Below are 23,065 nucleotides of genomic sequence, written 5' to 3'. Positions count from 1 at the left end.
TGAGTGCTGCAAGTATGGCAACATAACATAATTGCCAGTGGATTGTTTCGGGGGAGGAGGAGAATGATTATGGTGGTAATAATAACATTTTTGTTTAAACAAAACACACATTTTTGCAAAAATGAAAAAAAAACAATGCAACAACAAAACAATAGAAATCTTAAAAACTTTAGCCAACCAAAGAAGAAGAAGAATCATTTACAATAGTAGTTATAAAACAGCAGCCACAACAGACTCTTCTGACTGACGTTGCATCAGAAGTCAGTCACATTTAAGTCGCCCGCTACTGCCACAGCAGGAAGGCAGTAACCTAAATTGAGGTTAACTGTAGATTTTACGGCTTCTTTAACTTTGCACCGATTTCTAAAGAAAATCTGAAGAAACTAAATTTTGTTGTAGAGTTTTTTTGTTGTTGTTATTATTCTTCTTGTTTGCGTTGCCTTTTGTTTTCGTCTCAGACCGAGGTAATTTTCAAGTTAAACAAAGCTGTCAACGTTATGATGAACGCAACTGATGTCGCTGATGATGATTGAAACACACGACGGCTTAGTTTGGTAATACATACATACAGTGATTTCAGAAGTGGTTCTAGGGATATCTATACCAGACTTATTAAAGTCCGTCTTATAAAAGCTCTTAGAAGTCTTGTTAGAGAATGTCTTCCTAAATAATGCTTATATTTACTAGCGAATATTTTGCCGCAAACTGTTTTGGATCCACCACAAAATCAAAATTATGAAAACTAATAGTCTGAATCCATCCACATACTTGGATGGTTAATTCGTTGGGCATACTTCTATGTTAGGGCAGCATTAAATTAAATTTTTAAATGAACGGCCCCTTGTGTTTTGTCCACTGTCGCCCCAGTGTTCATGCTTGGCCTTTAGGTCAAAATCAATCACGATTTCTGTGGTTCCACTAAGGATGGCATTTTTATATAGATCTGTTGAATTAAAGACATCTTGACATTGCAACGAAACCAATACATAATCCATCCCTCCTTAAAATCAAGCTTTTTAGCAGACTTTTATAGCCATCTAAGTAGGGATGCAAATACAACAATGTACCCTTCTTACCACTGTACCGAGTATCATAAGTTTCATGCCATTTTTTTTAGAAATCTTGTCAACTTCCAAACTGAAACCAGCAACTAAGCGAAACAAAAAAGGCAAACCTTACCAAATCAAATAAAATGAAACGTAGTGACAACAACGAGAAATTGTAAAACCATGAGAACGTAAACAACAAGGCGGCGGATGGATGGACTTGGGTGTTGGCGAACACCCCAACGTGTATAGATCAATGAATGGTTGCATTAAACAAAGTCATATTGGTTAAGTCTTGGGAAAATACCAATGTTTGTGAAATCTGTCCGTACAAAGCCATAAAAATATATCCACTAAAGCGAATAAGGAGTTATGTTGGCCATAAAAATGCCAAACAGAATCGCATTGTGGTAGAGTGTTAAACATCGACATGTGAAGTATGTTGGTCCGAAAACGTCCATGCGAATTTTGTAATAATGGGGGAAAAGAGGAACTTTCCAAAGGCAAAATTTAAATAACATTTTAATGAAAATGTGCGATTTTAAAAGAAAAGTAAAGAAAATGTGCAAGAATTTCAATAATTCTTATTTGTAAGCTTTGTTTCAAGAAGAGAAGAAATAGGTTCATTGGTTTATAGCTATTTAAAAACTATTTTTGTTTCCATCACATCTGAAATAACATCAATACATGTTACGAATGAAAACTAGTTCTCACGAACATCCCAAAAATGACATGAGGAGAAGTCTCTGAGATCAAAATTATCGACCCGATTCTATTTTACCTCACTTATGTATACGAGCCTCTCATTTCGTGTGTAAACGAAGAAAAAGAGATGTTGTTGGAAATGGGTATTTTAAAATGTAAAAATAAATATTGTTGCCTCAACCATATATTTTGTGTCAGGCACCATATTGGTACAAAATATATTGTTGCACCGACAATATATATTTGTAAAATTGTTTTTTTTTTTCACAATATTATTGCGCCTGCAATAACTTTTCTATGTGTGTAGAACAAATTACATCATCACTTACAGAAACAATTTAAATGGCTCAGGATATGTAGTCGATACGACACACTGAGCATTTTAAAAACTGCTGAAAACGTAAATTTGCCTTGACGGAGTTACGAACACGCGAACTTCTGTGTGAATTTTTTTTGGAAAATTTGGACCATACCTCGCTTTTGCAAATTTCTGGAGGAAGAGATAGATATTTCTCTGAAACTATAACATATATTGTGTACATTGTTTGTTTTTTAGGTAGCTAGGATTGTTGTTTTTAAGAACAGTTTCAATAAATTATCGTAGCGTTTTCACGAAGTGACTATTTTTATTTTTCCTAGGGTACTACACTTTAGTGAAATTCCAAGTTTAGTCGACAAGAACTATTAGGGAAAAGCTTGAAAGAAAGTTCCTTTTTCACAGATTGATACCCGAGAGTGCCCTCTTTTAGCCCACATATACTTTTGTACCCACACAATATCGTCCGTTTAACACTTTTTAAAATTTTTTTTAAATTACATGTGTAAAAATTTTTGTGTTTATACCCTCAGCATTTATACTAACGAGGGTATATCAAGCTTTTTGTAGAAAATTAACTTATGTTGAAACTGAGGTATGGAGTATTGTAACTCGCGATCAATTTTACTATACCATAACTTTTGAATGGATTCGGTAAAATAAACTGTTTTAGCCCAATTCACCGAGGGGTTTCTTAAAATAATAATTTGAGCGGAAGCTGTGGTCGTACTAATATAAAAAAATCGGAAAAAATCGTTGAAGGAAACGAGTTTCATTGTGTTATTTTCCAAGTAGTGGTTTTACAACACAATGTAGAGCTTAATGCTCAAAGGAGAAGTTAAAGAGTATACTTCAGAGTTGAAGTTTCTAATGTATGATTTTTTAATATATCCACTGTATCTACCTCAAACGGATGCTGACATTTTGAAACCTGAAAAATTGTGTTTTTTGAATTTTTGCTCTAATCGGGACGCGCAACTGGATTTCCCTAAAAGCTTACTATTTGATTGTAGTACTCGCGATTTCGCATTTTTTAATGTATAACATGAGAGTGTAGCCCTCACAGGATCATAGTAATCTGCGCACAAACACGAAATTTTTGTGCGTAAATTTTTCTCAAAAACCTATTTTTTTGGTTTAAAATTTACAAACGTCATTCGATTTCCGTGGAAACCCGCGTAAATTTAGTTTTTTTACGTTCTGAATCTAACAAGCCACGACGCGTACAAATCCACCCACTAGATCGGCGGATATGATACCCCTCAAATTTCGAAAATTTGCAAAAATTTATTTTGAAAATATCGCATATTGAAATGCGTTTTGGATGTGTCAGTTCTACTTAAATAAATATATCGAAACGCGTGTTTAAACTGTGCGAAAACAGATATTTAAAAACTCTCGTAAATCCGGAGATATAATAGATTTTTTCTAAAAATTGAGTGCGATGCTACATCCACGGTTCTTGATGGATCGCATTGAAACGGCATAGAATGATTTATTTTTTAATGGTGATTATTGAAATCGGATGCGCATAAAATGTAAATGAACTTCGCGGAAATTATGACCTTTTTACTGTATTTTGCACCCTAATATGCAGCAGATGCTACATCGTGGCCGCCAAATAGAATTTGACAAACTGTACATCAAATAAAAGGAATTGATTCGCTGTGTTGGAAAATCGGATGCGCATCATGTCATTTTCATAATTACGCGGATTATATGCGTCTCCAATGTTGTAATATTCAATATAACCCTATTTTAACGTTATGCCACAATTGGAATTCCTTGTGATTTAATATAAGGTTCTAATAATATTATCCAATAGGAAAACTATAAGCGAAAAATTTGTTACAACGGAATATCATCATTATTGCGTGCAATTTTGACGAAAATGCCGAAGCACTCAAACATTTTTTCTCCAACTTTTCCTTTAAAACCATAAAAAAATAAAACTAGAATAATATGATTTTAATTTTTTTCGTAATATTTTCTCCGTATTTTTGCAAATAACATGAATACTATAGCTCCAACCTTCACAACTTAGGTTTCATTTTATTCCTCAAAATGTGTGGATGCTGTTATAATTTTTTTATATATTTTTCGTAAGTATGAGCGCTATTGTTTCAAAAATATGTTTGTAAATACGTGAAATTATTTAACAATTTGATTTTTCGGGAATCCATTGAGACTTTGTGGATATTTTTTGCATCATCGCAAAGGTTACGAATTCAGTTAACGATAATAGGATATAACAGCTAACTATATTAAGCCGCGATTTTTGTAGAATTTTTTCTAATTAACATAATTAAAACGGTCTTATCTTTTGCGCGCAACGATCAAAGTTAGTGACGAAAACAGGTTTGGAATGCTGATTTTTTCTTAATCTATGTACCAAAAATCATTGATGTAGTATCAAAATTTTTTTTTTTTGATTTTTTTGAAATGGAAAAGACAATTTTAGACATTTTTCCTGATATACACTTTCATACGGGCAAAATGTGCCTCATCTGGCTGGCTGGAGCGCAACTTTTATATTGCACTTCGTTCACTTATTAAAAAAAAAGTTTATTTGTTTTTAATTTACTTTTAAAAACCGTTTATTTGAATATAGATCGGGAGTTAAACACAGACTGACTTAAATCGAATTTTACATTGATATTTATAATATTCTTCTTAGCTGTTGTGTAAGCATTTTTATTATTTAGTTTATTCTGATTGGCTAATAACCCTAATTTTTAGTAAACCATCATTTATTTGCAAAATTAGCAATTTATAAAAAATGAGTTTTTGATTGGCTAATATGCCCTAAATTTAGTAGACTATCATTTAATGCAGAATTGGCAATTTATTATAAGAATGCATTTTGATTGGCTGTAATGCCATAAATGTTAATATACTGCTAAAAATGCAATGTTAGCAAAATTAATATTGAAAGTTAATTAACAAAAGTGATTGACCTTATAAAAATGCTTATGCAACAACTTTACAAAAGTTGGAGTTTATTTGTTTATTTCTTTTAAAAAAATATCTATGCGGTCATTATACATAACTACCCCTCCCTTTGAAAAAGAATTCTCCTGAATTCGATTATTTAATTCAAGCTTTATGCTTTTATGTTTAAATAGTATGAACAAAATAATTGTTACAATAATCAATAAAATTACAATATTATATCCAAATGACAATTTGTTGTGGTAGTTTAATCTGTTTATATTTTTCACATTGTTTTCGTGTTCTTCTATAATTTTTTCAAATGATATTTGATGACTAAAATTTTTAATTGTATTATATTCCTTTATAGGTATTCTTCTTTCATATTCTTTAAAATTTGAAAAATAATAATCTTTAATTCGTATTGAACAATTATTAAAAGTTATTAGAAAGTTCCCATTTAATATAGTATCGTTGGAATTGCAAGTATTATTTATATATAAGTTTTTTGAATTTTTAATAACGATTGTATCTAATTCTAATTGAACAATTTCTAAATCTTTATTTGTTGTCATTTTACAATTGTTTTTTACAATGCAGTGTTTACTTAGTTTTAAATCTTTAAAATATTTATTTTCTTCAAATGCATATGTTTTATTATCATAGTCAAAAATTTGTTCAATATTGTAATCTATTTCATAGCTTTTATTATTCGTTAATGGTACAATTGTCCTTAATTCTATTTCAATAAATTCTTTAGGTATTTTCAGTCCGAAAATTAGATAAGTATGATTAAAATATGCTGTCCCTGTCTGTATGTATTTAATTTTATGATAGTCAATGTCGTACTTCGTTATTTCATCAGTTGTCAGAATGCTGGGATGTACTAAACCATATTTAGCAGATATTATATTGTCCTGAATTTGTTCCAATTTATTTTTTATAAGTTGAATATTGGTTAACTGTTCTAGAAAAACTGTTTTTTCATTTTCCTCATTTAAATATTTATTTATCGAATTTAATTCTCTTTCTATAAGTATACGATCATTATTTATTACTGTTTTCAAATGAGTCAACGTCAAGTTAAAAAAAATCATTTATAATAATTTGTTGGTTATTATTTTCTCTAATATCATTAATATTGAATAATTTATTCTGTATAGTTTGTCTGTCTTCGTCATCCATTGTGCCAAATAACCACTTTGATAATTTTCCTACTCCATTTATTAGTCCTCGTCTCGTTCTTATTGGTCTTGGAATTAGAGTCATTAGTTTACTTTTAATTTCTATTAATTCTAATTGTAACATTTCCTTATTTCTGATTTTTGATAAAATTATGTTTTCTGTCATTTGTTCTACGATGTTTTTAATGTCTTCTAAATTTATTACATGTATGATAATGTCGGTTTCTTTTACAATTTCCTGCTGTTTTATTGCTACGTCTATATATCCTGATTGTTCAATCAGATGCCTCGTCGTCATTGTTGCTTGAGTCGCTGTTGTTGTCAGGATCATTGCCATCAATATTATCCAAACCTGCAAATTTTAATGGTCGTTTGATGTTACAAGGGTGAATGTTATCTAATTTTGATTTCTTATATTTGGGTTGTTCTTTGTGCCTAAGAGCCTTATAATTTTTGATATAGCCTTCTTCTCTATTTTCGGTATATTCTTCTCTAGACTTGTTAAGTTTGTCAATTGCTTTTGTTTTATTCTCATCTATATTCTTTTTTACTTTATTCTCATCAATTTCATCCTGTTGAATCTCTTTAGGTGAATATTTTGTGGTTGAATGATATCTTTCATTATAATTCCTAACTGCTTTCTGGATAAGTTGTTTTATTGGTGTTTCTTTATTTAGTTTATATAAAATTCTAAATTTTTCTGCTATTGTATTATGTAGACGTTCTACATCCGCATTTCCTGTATGGCTATTGGGTTTAGTAAGATGTAAAGCTATGTTTTCATTTTGTAGAAATTCTTTTAGTCTAATAGCATTGAATTCATTGTCCGCTACTATTTTCTTTGGTTTACCTATTCTAGTGAAATGTTCCTCTAATTTTTCTATAATAGTTATAATATTTCTGTCATTCAATGGATAAGCTGCCGCAAATTTAGAAAATTTATCGATTACTGTCAAAAAGTGAAATCCTTTCATTACATATGTATCTACATGGATAATTTCATTCTTAGTAGAAGGAGTTTCTGTTTGAGAAAATTTAGTTTTAATGGGATTTCTATCATATTTTACTTCCTGACATATTTCGCATTGATTTATTACGAGTTGAATTAGTTCTAATAATTTTGGATAATATATTTTGTTTTTAATGTTATTGTAGGTTTCAAGAATTCCGGAATGCATACTCTCTCTGATATGGTACAAGGAAATTTGTTTTACTGCTTCGACTTCTGTTTCTATATCTTGTGCTCTTATTGTACACTTTGTAAATTTTAGTTTTCTATTATTTGAAAACATTTCTATTAATTTTTCCTGAACTTTGTTGTAACTATGGTCTGATAGCTCTGAATAAATTCCTACGTTTCCTTTAGTTATATACTTCCTGAATATGTCTCCCATATTGTCAAAATCTGATTCGGCTATAAAAATTATTTTCTTTCCATGTATTGTTTTAAGTTCTTCAGTTTTATTATTAGTAAGAATTATTTGGGTCTTATATTTGTTAACTATTTCCTCTTTTATAAAGAAATGGTGTAGTAAGTTTTCTTCCGCTGAATGAACTGTTGCTAAGGTTTGATTATCGTCTTCTATTGCATTTACGGTATTTTCAAATAGTTCTTGATCTATCTCTTCGTGTGATTGAGTTTTCGTTTTCTTATCTTCATCATTTGTGTTGTCACTATTTTGTTCAATTCTACTCAAAAAATCTGCCACTCTATTTTCTTTCCCTTTAATATATTCTATATCAAAATCATATTCTCCTAACTTAAGTAACCACCTTTGATGTCTTGGAGATATATCCTTTCCTTTGTATTTAGTATGTAAATATTTAATTGGTTGATGATCTGTTAATATTTGAAATTTTCTTCCGTATAGGTATGGTCTTAGATAATTAACACTCCATAAAATAGCTAAAAATTCTTTATCTGTGGCTGAGTAATTTCTTTCATGATTATTCAATGTCCTTGATACAAAACAAACGGGGTGTCCTTCTTGCGAAAGCACAGCGCCAATTGCATAAGTTGATGCATCAGTGGTTAATGTGAATTTTTTATCAAAATTCGGATATTTCAAGATTGGATGTGAACTGATTAGTAATTTTAGCTTTTCGAAGGCTTCAATATATGTTGGATCTTTAGTATTAATTTTTGTTCCCTTTTTCAAATATTTTGTTATAGGTTGTGCTACTTTTGCATAATCTTTAACGAATTTTCTGTAATAACCTGTTAATCCTAAAAAGCTCTTAATTTGTTTTTCAGTTTTTGGCAATTCTAAGTCTTGGATAACTTTTATTTTATTTGGATTAGGTTTCAATCCGTCCTTTGTTAAAATATGTCCTAAAAATTCAGTTTCCTTTTTCATGAAATTACATTTATCTATTTGAATTTTTAAACTAGCTTTCTCTAAAGTTTTAAAAATATTTGTTATTGCTTTAACATGTTCTTTTAGTGAGGTACTAAATATGAGAATGTCGTCTAGATATACTACACAAGTTTTATTTATATAATCGCGTAAAGTTTCGTTCATCAACCTTTGAAATGTTGCTGGAGCATTTTTTAAACCAAATGGCATCCTAATAAATTCATATAGTCCATGAGGTGTTACAAAAGCTGTCTTTTCCCTATCTTCTTCTCTTATTAATATTTGATGATATCCCATTGCTAAGTCAAGAGTTGTAAAATATTGTGCTCGTCCCAATTTATCTAAAATTGAATCAATGTTTGGTAATGGAAAACTATCATCAATTGTTATTTCATTTAATTTTCTATAATCCACTACAATTCTATATTTTCTTTCTCCAGAATTATCTATTTTCTTTGGTACTACAATTAATGGACTTGCATATCGAGAACTGCTTTTCCTAATTATTCCTTGATCTTCCATTTCTTTTATTTGTCTTCTTACTTCTTGTTCATGTTCTGGTGGGTATCTGTAAAGTTTAGCTTTTATTTGTTCATCTGTAGTTGTTCTAATTTCATGTTTTATATCCATTGTACTTGTCAATACATCCCCTTCTTTAAAGAATAAGGTTTTAAATCTGTTTATGATTTTTGTAACTTCTTCCAATTCTTCGGTATTTAAATGTCCTAGTTCAATTCTATTCCAGTCAAAATCTGATGCTTCTAACGTACATATTTGAATATTTTTATATGGATTTATAATAAAATTTGTTGTTAGATTGTTGAAAGAAATTTTACCATCTACCATATTTATTACTGTATTAAATGAGTTGAGTAAATCTATACCTATTATAAAGTTATACCTTCGTCCTGTAAGTGGTGTTGCTTTCCATTTAATTTTTCCTTCTTTAATATTAAATTGATCTGGTATATCTGTTAATATTTCATATTTTATCTTTCCTATTCCATGTATGGTGCTAAATTGAATAACTTCTTGCAATTTATACTTTTTAAATTCATTTATGTTTTCATCAATTATACTTATACTTGCTCCTGTATCTATCAATGCTACATAGTCTTTATTCTTTATTGTTAATTTTATCATAGGTAAAAACTCTGATGTTGTATTTAGAAATAAATTATTTCTTAATAAATTCTGTCTTTCATTTTGTTTACTGTCCTCTATTATTTCATATTGATTTACTTCATCTTCTTTATAATTTTTATTTTGCTTATTATTGTCCTTATTTAAAATTGTTGAATCCTTTGCTTCTATGTTATCAATTTCCATTGGTTCGCCGTGGTCTTGCCAAGGTTGATTCCTGCGAAATTGACCGGAATATGGCCCTGGGTGTCCTACCTGTGCTAACCGCTGAAAATTTCCTGAATTGTTATTATTACCATTATTCTGATTTCTGTATCTTTGGAAATTCCCTGAATTATTATTTTGGTTCCTATTTTGGTTATAGTCGATTCGTGGACTATAAGGTTGTCCGTACAAATTTCGGTTGTTGTTATTGTAATGAAAGTTATTATTTCTGTTAAAATTATTTCCTTGTCCTCTATTTATTTGATTATAATTGTTTCCCTCATTTTTATTTTTATGAGGACTATTATTGTTATTATATTTATTACATTTATTTTTTCTATATTCATCCCTAATGCATGTATCCTCAAAACGTCTTTTTGTTAGTATTTTTAATATGTCATTAATATGTGTTTCTTCGTAAATTTTGTCTAGAAGCGTTCCCTGCGTCATTTCCTTTATCGTATTAACTAATAAACTGTCAATATTAGATAAGTCAATGTAATGGTCATTTTTATAGTATATAATTAATTCATCAGACTTATATTTAATGTTTTGGATTTCTATAATTAATTCGCTTACGTTGTTCACTTTTAGATTTGCAATCATTCTGTATATATGATGGGGTTCCACCGATGGTCTGTATCTCAATTTTAAAGTTTCTTTAATAAGTTCCCAATTGTCTGGTTCCGGGATGTTTATAATTGTGTTCTTGGCCTGTCCTTGTATTATTTTATAGAATATTAATCTCACTGCTTCCTTCTTCAATTCTTCATTGTTAATAGTTGAAAGCAAATACTCGGTGCTGCAGAAAAAGCTGTTGACTGTTATTTCACCACTTCCAGTAAAGATTGGAATATAATTTATTGCCTTTAATATGGATTCTCTGGTACTATTGTGTTGTTGTGAGCTTTGTTGTAGTTCGATGTAGGCACTTCTAAGTCTTTCGATTTGTTCATCCTTTCTGGCAATCTCCGCTAGGACTGCGTTGATGTCTTGAGCCTGGTTTTCCATCCTCCGTCTGTCAAATACTGTATTTCTCTTTTTCTTTTGTGAACTCAGTTTTGATTTAATGTGGTGTCCTTTTTATTGTACTATGTGACGGTTCACTGCACTATTACTTTTTGTAATTTTAGTGGTGTCCTTTTTGTACATATGCAATTTTAAAATACACTGCACTTTATTGTGGTGTCCTTTTTATTGAAATATGTAACAGATCACTTCACTATTACTTTTTGTAATTTTAGTGGTGTCCTTTAATTTTCACATAAGCAATTTTAAAATACACTTCACATTTAAGTTCGTTTCACTGGATCCTTATTTTTATAAGAATCCTACCGACTGCGCCACTTTTATATTGCACTTCGTTCACTTATTAAAAAAAAGTTTATTTGTTTTTAATTTACTTTTAAAAACCGTTTATTTGAATATAGATCGGGAGTTAAACACAGACTGACTTAAATCGAATTTTACATTGATATTTATAATATTCTTCTTAGCTGTTGTGTAAGCATTTTTATTATTTAGTTTATTCTGATTGGCTAATAACCCTAATTTTTAGTAAACCATCATTTATTTGCAAAATTAGCAATTTATAAAAAATGAGTTTTTGATTGGCTAATATGCCCTAAATTTAGTAGACTATCATTTAATGCAGAATTGGCAATTTATTATAAGAATGCATTTTGATTGGCTGTAATGCCATAAATGTTAATATACTGCTAAAAATGCAATGTTAGCAAAATTAATATTGAAAGTTAATTAACAAAAGTGATTGACCTTATAAAAATGCTTATGCAACAACTTTACAAAAGTTGGAGTTTATTTGTTTATTTCTTTTAAAAAAATATCTATGGGGTCATTATACATAACTCGCACGATAACTCTCGATCGGATCAACCGATTGGATTCAAAATTTGGCCTTCGTAATATTTTGTCCAAACTTAGTATAAGTTCGAAGATAAGCCATATCGGTCCACACATTCAGGTAGATTCTGCTCTCGAATCGCTTTGATTTTTGTTGTAACAACTTGTATTCACCGCTCTTCATACGACGGTACAAGTTTCATATGGGGCAAGTCCAAACTTCCTGAGAAAATCGCCTGAAAGATGCAAAAAACCCCTATGGGATCTGCGGATACGGTCCAAAATTTGGCCTTCGTAATATTTTGTCCAAACATAGTTTATTGGAGGATAAGCCATATCAGTCCACTCCACAAAAGTTCCAAAATGTTCGGAAAATTTGTGCGCACGATAACTCTTTAAGGGAGTGGCCTTCGTAATTTTTTGTCCAAACTTAGTTTCAGTTCAAAGATGGGCAACAACTTCCGTTACTTCCGTCCAATATTTAAAATATGTCACTAAAATGGTATGCACGATTGAACGGGGCAACCAATTTGGTCCAAACTTTGGATCTCCTAATATTTTGTCCAAATTTAGTTTAACTTCTAAAATGGCCGATAACGATCTTCTCCTCATGTTACCACCCTCACAAAAGTTCAACAATTGTGTCGATCTGTCCGTAGATGAAAGTTTAAATTCACATAGGCTGAGGATGTATCTCTGTCGGCAAAGCCGACTGATACTTTTTACTTGTTTTCCATATCATTTCCTAAATAATTTTAGGAATTAGTTCTTTTAGCTCTTTTACACAAATAGACATTAATATATGAGTTTTTATAAGAGTTATATGAATTTTATAGCAACCATAGGAGTTTATTTTCAATTTTGAAAAAATTTTAAATTTAAAAAAAAAATTAAACAATTTTTTTTTAAAAACATTTTTTTAATTGTTTGTTTATACCCTCCACCATAGTATGGGGGGTATATTAAGTTTGTTTTTCCATTTGTAACGCATTTGCGACCCTATAAGGTGATGACGGACGGACGGATCGACTCAGAATTTTACCCTGAGTCGATCCGTCCGTCCGTCCGTCTGTGGTAATTACTCTAGCATCCACAAAAATGGAGATAGGACGCTGAAATTTTGGGAAGATGCCTCTTTTGTTTGATGGGCTATATCGGTCCACGTTTTGGTATACCCCCCATGTAACAGTACCGCCAGATTTCAGGTATTTTGACGTTCTTAGTCACATTTTCAAACCGAACTAGCTATAATTTGATCTTTAGCTTTCAGTGATCAACAAAAGTACAAAATTATGGGCATAGTTCCATGTTTTGGAATCGCCCCCATATAACGGTCCCTCCGGATTTTCGGTATTTTAGCTAAAATTTTTAACCGAACTAGCTGTAATTTAACATTTGAGGTTCTCAGTGATCACGAAACTTCCCGCACCACAAAACGTCAACATGGGTCCATGTTTTGGTATAGCCCCCATATGACGGTATTTTTCGGTATTTTTAGGATTTTAGCTACGATTTTTAACCGAATTAGCTGCAGTTTGACATTTGAGGTTCTCAATAGCAAAGTTCTCTAGATAGGTCCATGTTTTGGTATAGCCCCCATATGACGGTACCTCCCAATTTTCGGTATTTTGTGGATTTTGCCTACAATATGTAACCGAACTATTTGGCATTTGAGGTTCTCAGTGGTCACGAAACTTCTCCATCAAAAATCGTGAACATAGCTCCATGCTTTGGTATAGCCCTCATATAACGGTTCCTCTCGATTTTCGGCATTTCGAGGATTTCAGCTACAATGTTGAACCGAACTAGCTGTAATTTGGCATTTGAGGTTCTCAGTGGTCACGAAACTTCTCCATCAAAAATCGTGAACATAGCTCCATGCTTTTGTATAGCCCTCATATAACGGTTCCTCTCGATTTTCGGCATTTCGAGGATTTCAGCTACAATGTTGAACCGAACTAGCTGTAATTTGGCATTTGAGGGTCTCACCAAAAATCTTTATAATAGGTTAATGGTTTTGTGTAGCCCCCATATAATGGTACCTTCCGATTTTCGGTATTTTGAGGATTTCAGCTACGATTTTTAATTTGACATTTGAGGGTCTCAGTGGCCACGAAACTTCTCCACCAAAAATCCTCAACATAGGTCCATGGTTTGGTATAGCCCCATATAAAACGGTACCTCCCGATTTTCGTTAAGTTGAGGATTTTAGCTACGATTTTTAACCAAACTAGATGTAATTTCACATCTGAAGTTTTCTGTGGTGACGAAACTTTTCCACCAAAAATTGAACTAGCTGTAATTTGACATTTGAAGTATTCAATGGTCACGAAACTTCTTCACTAAAAATAGTCAACCGTATCTCCCGATTTTCGGTATTTTGAGGGTCTTAGCTACACTGTTTGACGGAACTACTCGTAATTTCACTTCTGATTTTCCGTGCAAAAATTGTAAAGATAGGTCCACACTTTGATATAGTCCCCTAGGTGGTACCTTGCACCTAGAGATGATGATCACAAAATCCCGAATCTCGAAACCCCGTTTTTTTGGTATTATTGAAATCCCGAGTCCCGGGATTTATTTCTTCCTGGTCCTGGGATTTCTTAAATTACTTTTTAATGGGTTTTTATCCACATATGGAAAATTATCCTCAGTAGAATGATTTGTCGAAAATATAAATGATGAATTTCGCCGAGTAGGGTATATTTTTAAATAAATTAGGAAATGTTCCGTAAAGAAATATGTCCAAGATAGTTTTTTAAAAACATATACATACATACGTACAAAATTCGAAAAGAAGGAAAGGAGAACGCAGCTGAAGTACATATCTTCAATTCTAAAGCTGTTCGCATCTAAGTCATGTACTAATGCAGGTCGTTGGAAATGCCATTCTTAAGCGGTCCGAGTAATAACCCCAGACCTCGATTTGCGTTTTAAATGTGTTCCTCAAACTGAAACGACGCAAGTTGAATTCAAGTTGTCCATGGAAAACCATGTTAAGTTCGGCGGTCGGTTCCAGGGTTAAGAAAAAAAATGAAAATTTAAAGATCTTAGGGTAAAAGAATCGTTTTGCGATTTAGCTTCTTTCTGTAAGAGAGTCATTTTCCCAGTTCTGTTCCGGTTTTTATTACTATAATATTTTCTTATTTTATTTGTTTCAATTTATTTTCACAAAATACTACTATATTGCCAAGTCCCGACAAATCCCACAGTCCCGAAAAATCTCGAAACCCCGAAATACCGAAGCCCGGGATTTTTGAAAACCTGTCCCGTTTGACATCCCTACTTGCACCTGGCTGATCATAATTTTTAGATGAGATAATTTCTGCATTTTGGGTTATCCGTACTACTAGATCGAATTCAAATGATTTTAATGCATCGAAAAGCTGATAATGTTATCTGTCGAACTAAATTATGAAAATATAACTATCCCGTCAAAAGTTACAGATTTTTGACAAGGTAAAAACAATTCTGAACCACAGAGCGACATAAATTTTGATAAAAATGACTTTCATTGATTCAAGAGGTACACACAACTTACAGAATCTTCTTCCCCTTAAAGTGGGGATATGGAGCTTATATTTACAGTATACACAATACCATACTTGTTGGCAAACGACTATCAGATAACACGCCTCGCAATCCCTATTTAGATGTTTGGATGCTTGCAAAAATCTGTTGGTTTAACGAACTTTAACGAAGTTAAGCTAAATGTAACTGCATGTTTACATTTTCCCTTTTGCAATGCGTTTTCACTCTACAGTTAAAACACAAACATACAATTTTCAAAGCGGTACCAATAACATTCGAATGGATTTTGTAATTTTTGCGACACTTCGTTTTTGGAACCCATGACTATATGGAGTATGGGTGTGTGAGTCTGCCTATTTGCTGTGTTTGTTTAGTTTTAAACAAAAACTGTCAATCAATTTGTTAAACGGCTGTCAACATAAATATTTGCTAATGACAGATATGCTATTATTGTCAATTTGCTGCGGAGTTGTTTGCCGCTGTAGCCGTTGTTAGTTGAGAGCAGACAGTCAGTCAGCCTGGCTGCCATTCAACTGCATGTCGCTAACATTACAAAAGTAAAGTCTGCTATTGGCTGATGTTCGTTGTTATTATTGCTTTTATGGTTGGATCAATGGGGCGGCGCTGGTAATGGATCCCCTTGGCCCATTTGACACCATTAGCAATGGATGATTATTGTCACACATTCTTAGTGCGAAGTTAAACATGAAACGACAAACCGGGACATTGTCTCTGTGTATTGGTGCTATGTGGCAGCAAACAATCGTTGACGTTCGTCTGTCATTGTTATACGGGCCATAAAATTTGTTAATTTATGACAGTGTAATTGTTTGCTTAACTAATTTGAATTTTCATTTGCTCATAAAATTGCAAAGATAGGGAAGAAAGAGAAGTGAGATAATAGACTGAATAATATAAATAATAAAAAATATAAATTTAAAATTTAGATGTATTAGGTCTACAAGTGCCGATTTTGAAACCAACGACATGGCTTCTATTTAAGCCTGTTTGATAGACTCAGTGTAAACCACCATTCATGAGATGACATGAGATTTCCTCCATTCATAATCAATGGATTGATGATTTCTAAAAAGCGGAATTAGATTACACTGTGCCACAAATTGGAACTCAAGGTCTGTGCGGTGGAAAATTCCTTTTGGAGATGAAAGCCCTTAGTGAGTATATTAAGAACCCAAAAGGAAATTTTCCCCATAGGTCAAGTTTCTGAGATATCGCGCGATGAATTTTTTGAATTTTCGCCTATGTTGCTTGAGAAAATAGCTTTATATCTCTGTTTGCCGTTATTGTAGCTTCGTTTTGAGATTACATGTCTTCAGTCAAATCGAATGGCGAATCTTTTTGTAGAACATTTCATTTTTCTAACTCAATTCTTTTCATGTCCTTTTCGTCCTTTCTTTCTTGAACCGTAGTAAAAGTACCACAAGGTGAGATTTTACAGCATCCAAATATTCCACAAAAATGTTGCTCAGAGAATTTTAGATACGGTTCTCATTGACAACTAATCGATATTGTCACGTTTTCATTGTCTTTTTTGAAATTAACCCGGTTTTTGTTCAGAAAAAACCTATGTTTTGTTTTTCTGTATTTTCGTTATTTGTTATGCATTGGTAGGTAGACATTAGGGTGGGGCGATTTGTGTGGAAGCAAAAAAACCTTAATGAGCCCTTCGCGTTTCTGATTCCTGGGATTGAACTGAGCAAAAAAGTCCACTGGACCATATATCTACCGTGAAAATCGAGCCTCCCGATTTTGAAGTTAAGTTTTTTATTGACGTTTTTTGGATATTTTGGCATATAACAGCCAAACCATTGGGATTTTCGATCCCACACAAAGACAAATATTGTAGCCAAGACAGTAATTGAAAACTCTCTAATACATCGCAAAAGCATTGGAACGCTCCTTCAGGCAGTTTTGGCCCTAAAAATGTGCACACTTTTCGGAAAATGTCGATAAATGACATTGTGCTACAAAATTTGACCCGATAAATATTCCAGTGTTCTGATGCAAAATTATATCGTGTTGGGATCCATGGACAACGACAATGCCTTTATTTCGTTTGAGTCTCTTCGTTTTATTTTTTTATAACGGTAAAAGTAGTGAAAATCTGGGTTTCTTACATTTTCAAATTTAAACGGGCATATCTTATTTTTTCCACAACGGATTTCTTTTGATCCGTCTTCCTTTTAAAGGGGTGAATAATGTCTTTTGAATAAGCTATTATTGTTTTAAATCGGTTAACAAATGGCTAAGTTATAGTGGTTTATGTCTGAAAAACCCCACAAAAACCTATAAAGGAATTTCTCATAATTTTCAAAAATATAATGTTTTTTTTTGTTTTGTTCAGAAGTTTGACCTATGGCATAACTGTCCTTCCGGCTTCATAATATTAACTTCATCGACTTTCATCGGCAAAAAGAATATTTCACCCACCAAGCTTTTATCTTCATATTTACGCGCAGTGATATTTTTCCTTAAAAACGGTTCAAGAATACGGGTTTTTTGGTTTAGCACAGAACTCAGGTAAGATGCTGTCAAAAAATTTATTTTCCCTCATTGGCAATTTTATTAGCTTTCTAATGGTATACATATAAGCTTAATCGGTTACTTAAAATCGGTACAAAATCCGGGTTTTATATCGCTATATCCGGTTCAAAATATTATATAACCGGATATATTTTCCAAGAAAATTTGTCATTAACGTGTTCAGCATATCGGGAGCCATATATGGTAAAATTTTCAGATCCCAGATGTCAATATAAGCGATAACCAATGGGTATGTCTACCTACCAATACATAACCAATAACGAATATACAGAAAAACAAAACATAGGTTTTTTTTGAACAAAAACCGGGTAAATGTCAAAAAAGACAATGAAAACATGACAATATCGATTAGTTGTCAATGAAAACCGTACCTAAAATTCTCTGAGCAACATTTTTGTGGAATATTTGGATGTAGTAAAATCTCATCATGTGGTACTTTTACTACGGTTCAAAAAATAAAGGACGAAAAGGACATGAAAAGAATAGAGTTAGAATAATGAAATGTTCTACAAAAATATTCGCCATTCGATTTGACTGAAGACATGTAATCTCAAAACGAAGCTACAATAACGGCAAACAGAGATATAAAGCTATTTTCTCAAGCATCATAGGCGAAAATTCAAAAAATTCATCGCGCGATATCTCGGAAACTTGACCTATGGAGAAAATTTCCTTTTGGATTCTTAATATACTCACTAAGGGCTTTCATCTCCAAAAGGAATTTTCCACCGCACAGAAACCTTGTTGCACAGTGTTATCAGACGTAGGGGATGGATGATACCAAGCAACGGTCCTGACCGGTTTTAACATGGCAAAGCCCAGGATTTATCTTGGTCCCTCTTTCATCTCAAGTGGACACTGACCTCCCCGTGGTGTCACCTGGGGAACTGCCTTTACCACCCGCGCGTTCTCCCATAAGAACGTTAAAAACTTGGGTTTGGGCGTCGGGCTAGTAACCCTCCCCTAGAAAAAACAGCATACTATGAAAAAACGAAAGAAAAGAAAAACAACCCCCTCTAAAGTTGACGAACCCCGCAAACGTTTTAAGGGCCATGATCTGCGAATTTGCACCTGGAATGTTCGCACTCTCTATAGAGAAGGTGCAGTCTTCGCATTGGCAGACGTACTTGAAAAGTACAAGGCCGATATTACTGCCATACAGGAAATACGATGGATGGATATAAATAAATAAATAAATAAATAGATTGGGAAAGGCGTCACAACAACACCTAAAGGTGACGCACTGTATTATAGCTGCCATGACTTAAAGCATGAGTTTGGTTGCAGATTTGTAGTTAGTCGGAGACTAAAACATCTGGTATCCAGCTTCACTCCAGTAAATGAAAGACTTGCTGCAATTCGAATAAAAGCTAAAAGCTAAACATCAGCTTTATTTGCGCTCATGCTCCCACTGAAGAAAAGGACGAACAGACCAAAGATATATTTTACGAGCGCTTAGAAGAAACATATGACCGTTGCCCTGCCCATGACATTAAAATCATTCTAGGCGATTTTAATGCCAAAATTGGAAAGGAAAATATCTTTGGCCCAACAGTCGGGAAATTCAGCCTCCACAGTGAAACATCTGACAATGGTATGAGGCTGATAGACTTTGCAGCTGTAAAAAACATGGTAGTTAGCAGTACCAGATTTAATCATCTCGATATTCATAAGGGCATCTGGCTGTCTCCAGATCAGAAAACAAGAAATGAAATTGATCATGTTGTGATAGATGGAAGACATTCATCGAGCGTGTTGGATGTACGATCGTTCCGAGGCCCAAACATTGATTCGGACCACTACCTTGTTGCAGCAAAGGTACGAACCCGCTTAAACATAGCAAACAAAGTACGAACAGACACAACACGAAAGTTAGACATCGGTAAGCTGCAATCACAACAGATAGCCACAGCATATTCCACTCAACTAGCCCAATTGCTTAATCAAAGCACTCCTCATCCCGATAATATATCAGCGCTATGGCAAAGCATTGCTCACTCCATGCAAACAGCCGCAAAATCCATACTTGGATACCAGAGGCCTCCACCAAGGAATCCATGGTATGATCAGGAGTGTCGTTCTGCCACCGAAGAGAAAAATGCGGCATATAGGGCTACTTTACAATTCGTAGCAACGCGTAGCGCACGAGAGTGATACAGGGAGAAAAGGAGAGAGGAGAAACGTCTTTTCCGCAGGAAAAAGAGAGAGATGGAAAAGAGGGAGTGTGAATAACTCGAGATGTACAGGAGCCAGAATGAAGTCCGAAAATTCTACCAAAGAGTCAAGCATCAAAATGATGGCTTTGGTACAGGCACATCCTCCTGTAGAGACCAGCAAGGTAATTTGGTAACTGATACAGATAGTGTACTCAGGATATGGAAAGAACATTTTTCAAAACTGTTGGTATCCAATAGCAGCGAAGACGACGAAGATACCACAGTCCCAATCCCAGAAGATGGTATTGAATGTATACCGCCCAGCCAAGATGAGGTAAAGACAGCAATAAAGCGGCTGAAGAATAATAAGGCAGCAGGAGCCGATGGCTTACCAGCCGATCTGTTCAAAACCGGAGGCGACACGCTGATAAGGTGTATTCATCAGCTAGTTAGCACCATCTGGCAGGAAGAACGAGAACCCGACGATTGGAACCTGAGTATCCTGTGCCCCGTCCACAAGAAGGGAGATAAGACTGTATGCTCTAACTATAGGGGCATAAGTCTACTTCCTATTGCCTACAAGATCGTGTCAGGGATATTGTGCGAACGACTAAAGCCAATGGTCAACGAGATAATTGGACCATACCAATGCGGCTTTAGACCTGGCAAGTCCACCATTGAGCAGATATTTACCCTGCGGCAAATCCTGGAGAAGACCCAAGAGATGGAGATCGACACCTACCACCTTTTGTCGATTATAAAGCAGCCTTCGACAGCCCGCTGCGTTCAAAGGTATTCCAAGCCATGTCTGAATTTGGTATCCCCGCAAAGCTCATCCGGCTTTGCAAAATGACTTTAACTGACACCAGGTCCTCAGTTACAATAGGAAAGAATCTCTCCGAAGAGTTTGGTACCAAAAGAGGTTTCAGACAAGGAGACAGCCTTTCGTGTGATCTCTTTAACATCCTGCTGGAGAAGGTTATACGAGAGGCAAACATTAAAAGAAGTGGCACAATCTACACCAATAGTCACATGTTACTTGCTTATGCTGATGATATAGACATCATAGGCCGATCAGTAAAAGAAGTAACTGATAGTTTTATGAAGGTCGAAGGAGAATCTGCTAAAGTGGGTCTGGCGGTAAACGGTGAAAAGACCAAGTTGATGGTGTCGACGCGCAATGCGTCCATTGAGCTCGGACAGACTGTGGAAGCTGGTTCCTATAATATTGAGGTAGTAAAAGACTTCGTCTACCTCGGCACCGTAAACACAACAAACGACATCAGTTGTGAAATAAAAAGAAGAATTGTATTGGCCAACAGATGCTACTTTGGTTTAAGTAAGCAGTTTAAAAACAAAGCCACATCTCGTCAAACAAAAATAACGCTCTACAAAACACTGATACTACCCGTGCTGATGAATGGCTCCGAAGCCTGGGTATTTGCGCAAGCAGACATGGCAGTGCTTGGTGTGTTTGAGAGAAAAATTCTTCGAAAGATCTACGGACCAATCTGCGTTGACGGTGAATATCGACCTCGCATGAACCACGAGCTGTACCTGCTGTACAACGACATCAATATTGTTAAACGTATCGAGATGCAGCGATTGCGTTGGCTAGGCCCTATCATAAGAATGAGCGATGATGACCCCGCTAAACAGGTGTATAAACACGGACCGCTTGGCGGTGAACGCAGAATTGGCAGGCCAAGGAATAGATGGCGCAAACAAGTGGATGATGAGATGAAAAGGCGCGGTATTCCAGAAAGCGAAGCAACAAATAGAGAGAATTGGAGATATTTTCTTAGTTCGGCCTATAGAACAAATGTTCTGTAATGGGCCAGCTAAGTAAGTAAGTAATTTCGGTCATGTGAGAGAGAACCTGACCTATCACATACATACATATGTGATCAACGATAAAACTGATGCCAACATTGTACAATCATCAGCAGATATCTTTGCCGTCTGGTTAAACAGTTCCGAAGATATCACTTAGTTTCACTCTACGGCTGAAAGCATGGTTGACGGTATCGTAGGCCTTCTATATGTCAAGAGCCATCATTAATGTTCGGTCGCTCGGCTTCTTCTGGCTAAGTCCCCCACTGATATGTGTGGATATGGTGTTAAATGTTGTTGCGGAATTCATGCTGATGTTGGGCAAGTACTGGTCATAGAAGGAAATTGACCTGTATGATTCGGCTCTACTGGCATCGCTGTTAGCATCCTTGCTGGCTTCAATAGCGGGAGCACCCTGTTATCTTCTTAAGCTTTAATATGTGTGGCTAAAGAGAAATCGACGACAGCTGTCAAATATTCAACACCAGTGTAACGTGGTTTTGTCGTCGGCTAGGGTAAGTACAGTCGCGTCCAGGGTCTCCATAAGGGCCCACTAAACCTTACGAAATTAGAAGACTAGTATTCTCCCTTTCCTGGGGGCTTAATCGGGTGCTTTATTGATGAAATACTATTTTACAATATACTTGTATTTAAATGCGATAAAAGTATTAGAGTTGATCGTTGGTTTGAATATATTATTTGCTGAGCGATTTGTAAATAATCGGGGATATATTCGGCGTTCGTGTGTGGACAATCGGGAACATGATGTTTTCCTTGTTCGGCTGTAGGTAATCGGGCACGATGCATTCTGTGTTCGACTGTAGATGATCGGTAATACGATAGATTCGGTGTTCTGCTGTGGATGATTGAGCACGATGTGTTCGGAGTAGATGATCAATGATACGATGGATTCGATGTTCGGCTGTAGATGATAGATTCGACGTTCGACTGTTGATGCACGGGAACACGATAAGTTCGGATGTTTATGTTCGAGAACACGAAGGACTCGGGTTCGGTTCGGCTGTAGATGATCGGGGAACCGATGGTTTCGGCGTTCGGCTGTTGACGCTCGGGAACACGATGGGTTGGGCGTTCGGCTGTCGATGCCCGTGGACACGATGGGTTCGGCTGTTGACGCTATTGGTTTCTAACTACGAAACAGCTGATCAGAAGGCCCAGTGGAACAGCTGACCTGAAATCCCAGTGGAACAGCCGACCCGGAGGCCCTGTG

The 23,065-nt window shown here is 34.5% G+C and overlaps 1 protein-coding gene across 3 annotated transcripts in view; it reads right to left on the bottom strand.

The window, feature by feature from the left end:
• sba (six-banded) overlaps positions 1–23,065 on the bottom strand; it is a 762,450-nt gene that overhangs the window by 456,403 nt on the left and 282,982 nt on the right. The gene's annotated exons all lie outside the window — the stretch shown is intronic.

This window comes from Musca autumnalis, unplaced genomic scaffold, assembly GCF_047663935.1.
Source record: "Musca autumnalis isolate F117 unplaced genomic scaffold, ASM4766393v1 scaffold_1, whole genome shotgun sequence".
NCBI lineage: Eukaryota > Metazoa > Arthropoda > Insecta > Diptera > Muscidae > Musca > Musca autumnalis.
The sequence above is the reverse complement of the archived record's forward strand: the minus strand, read 5'-3'. Positions and strand labels throughout refer to the sequence as shown.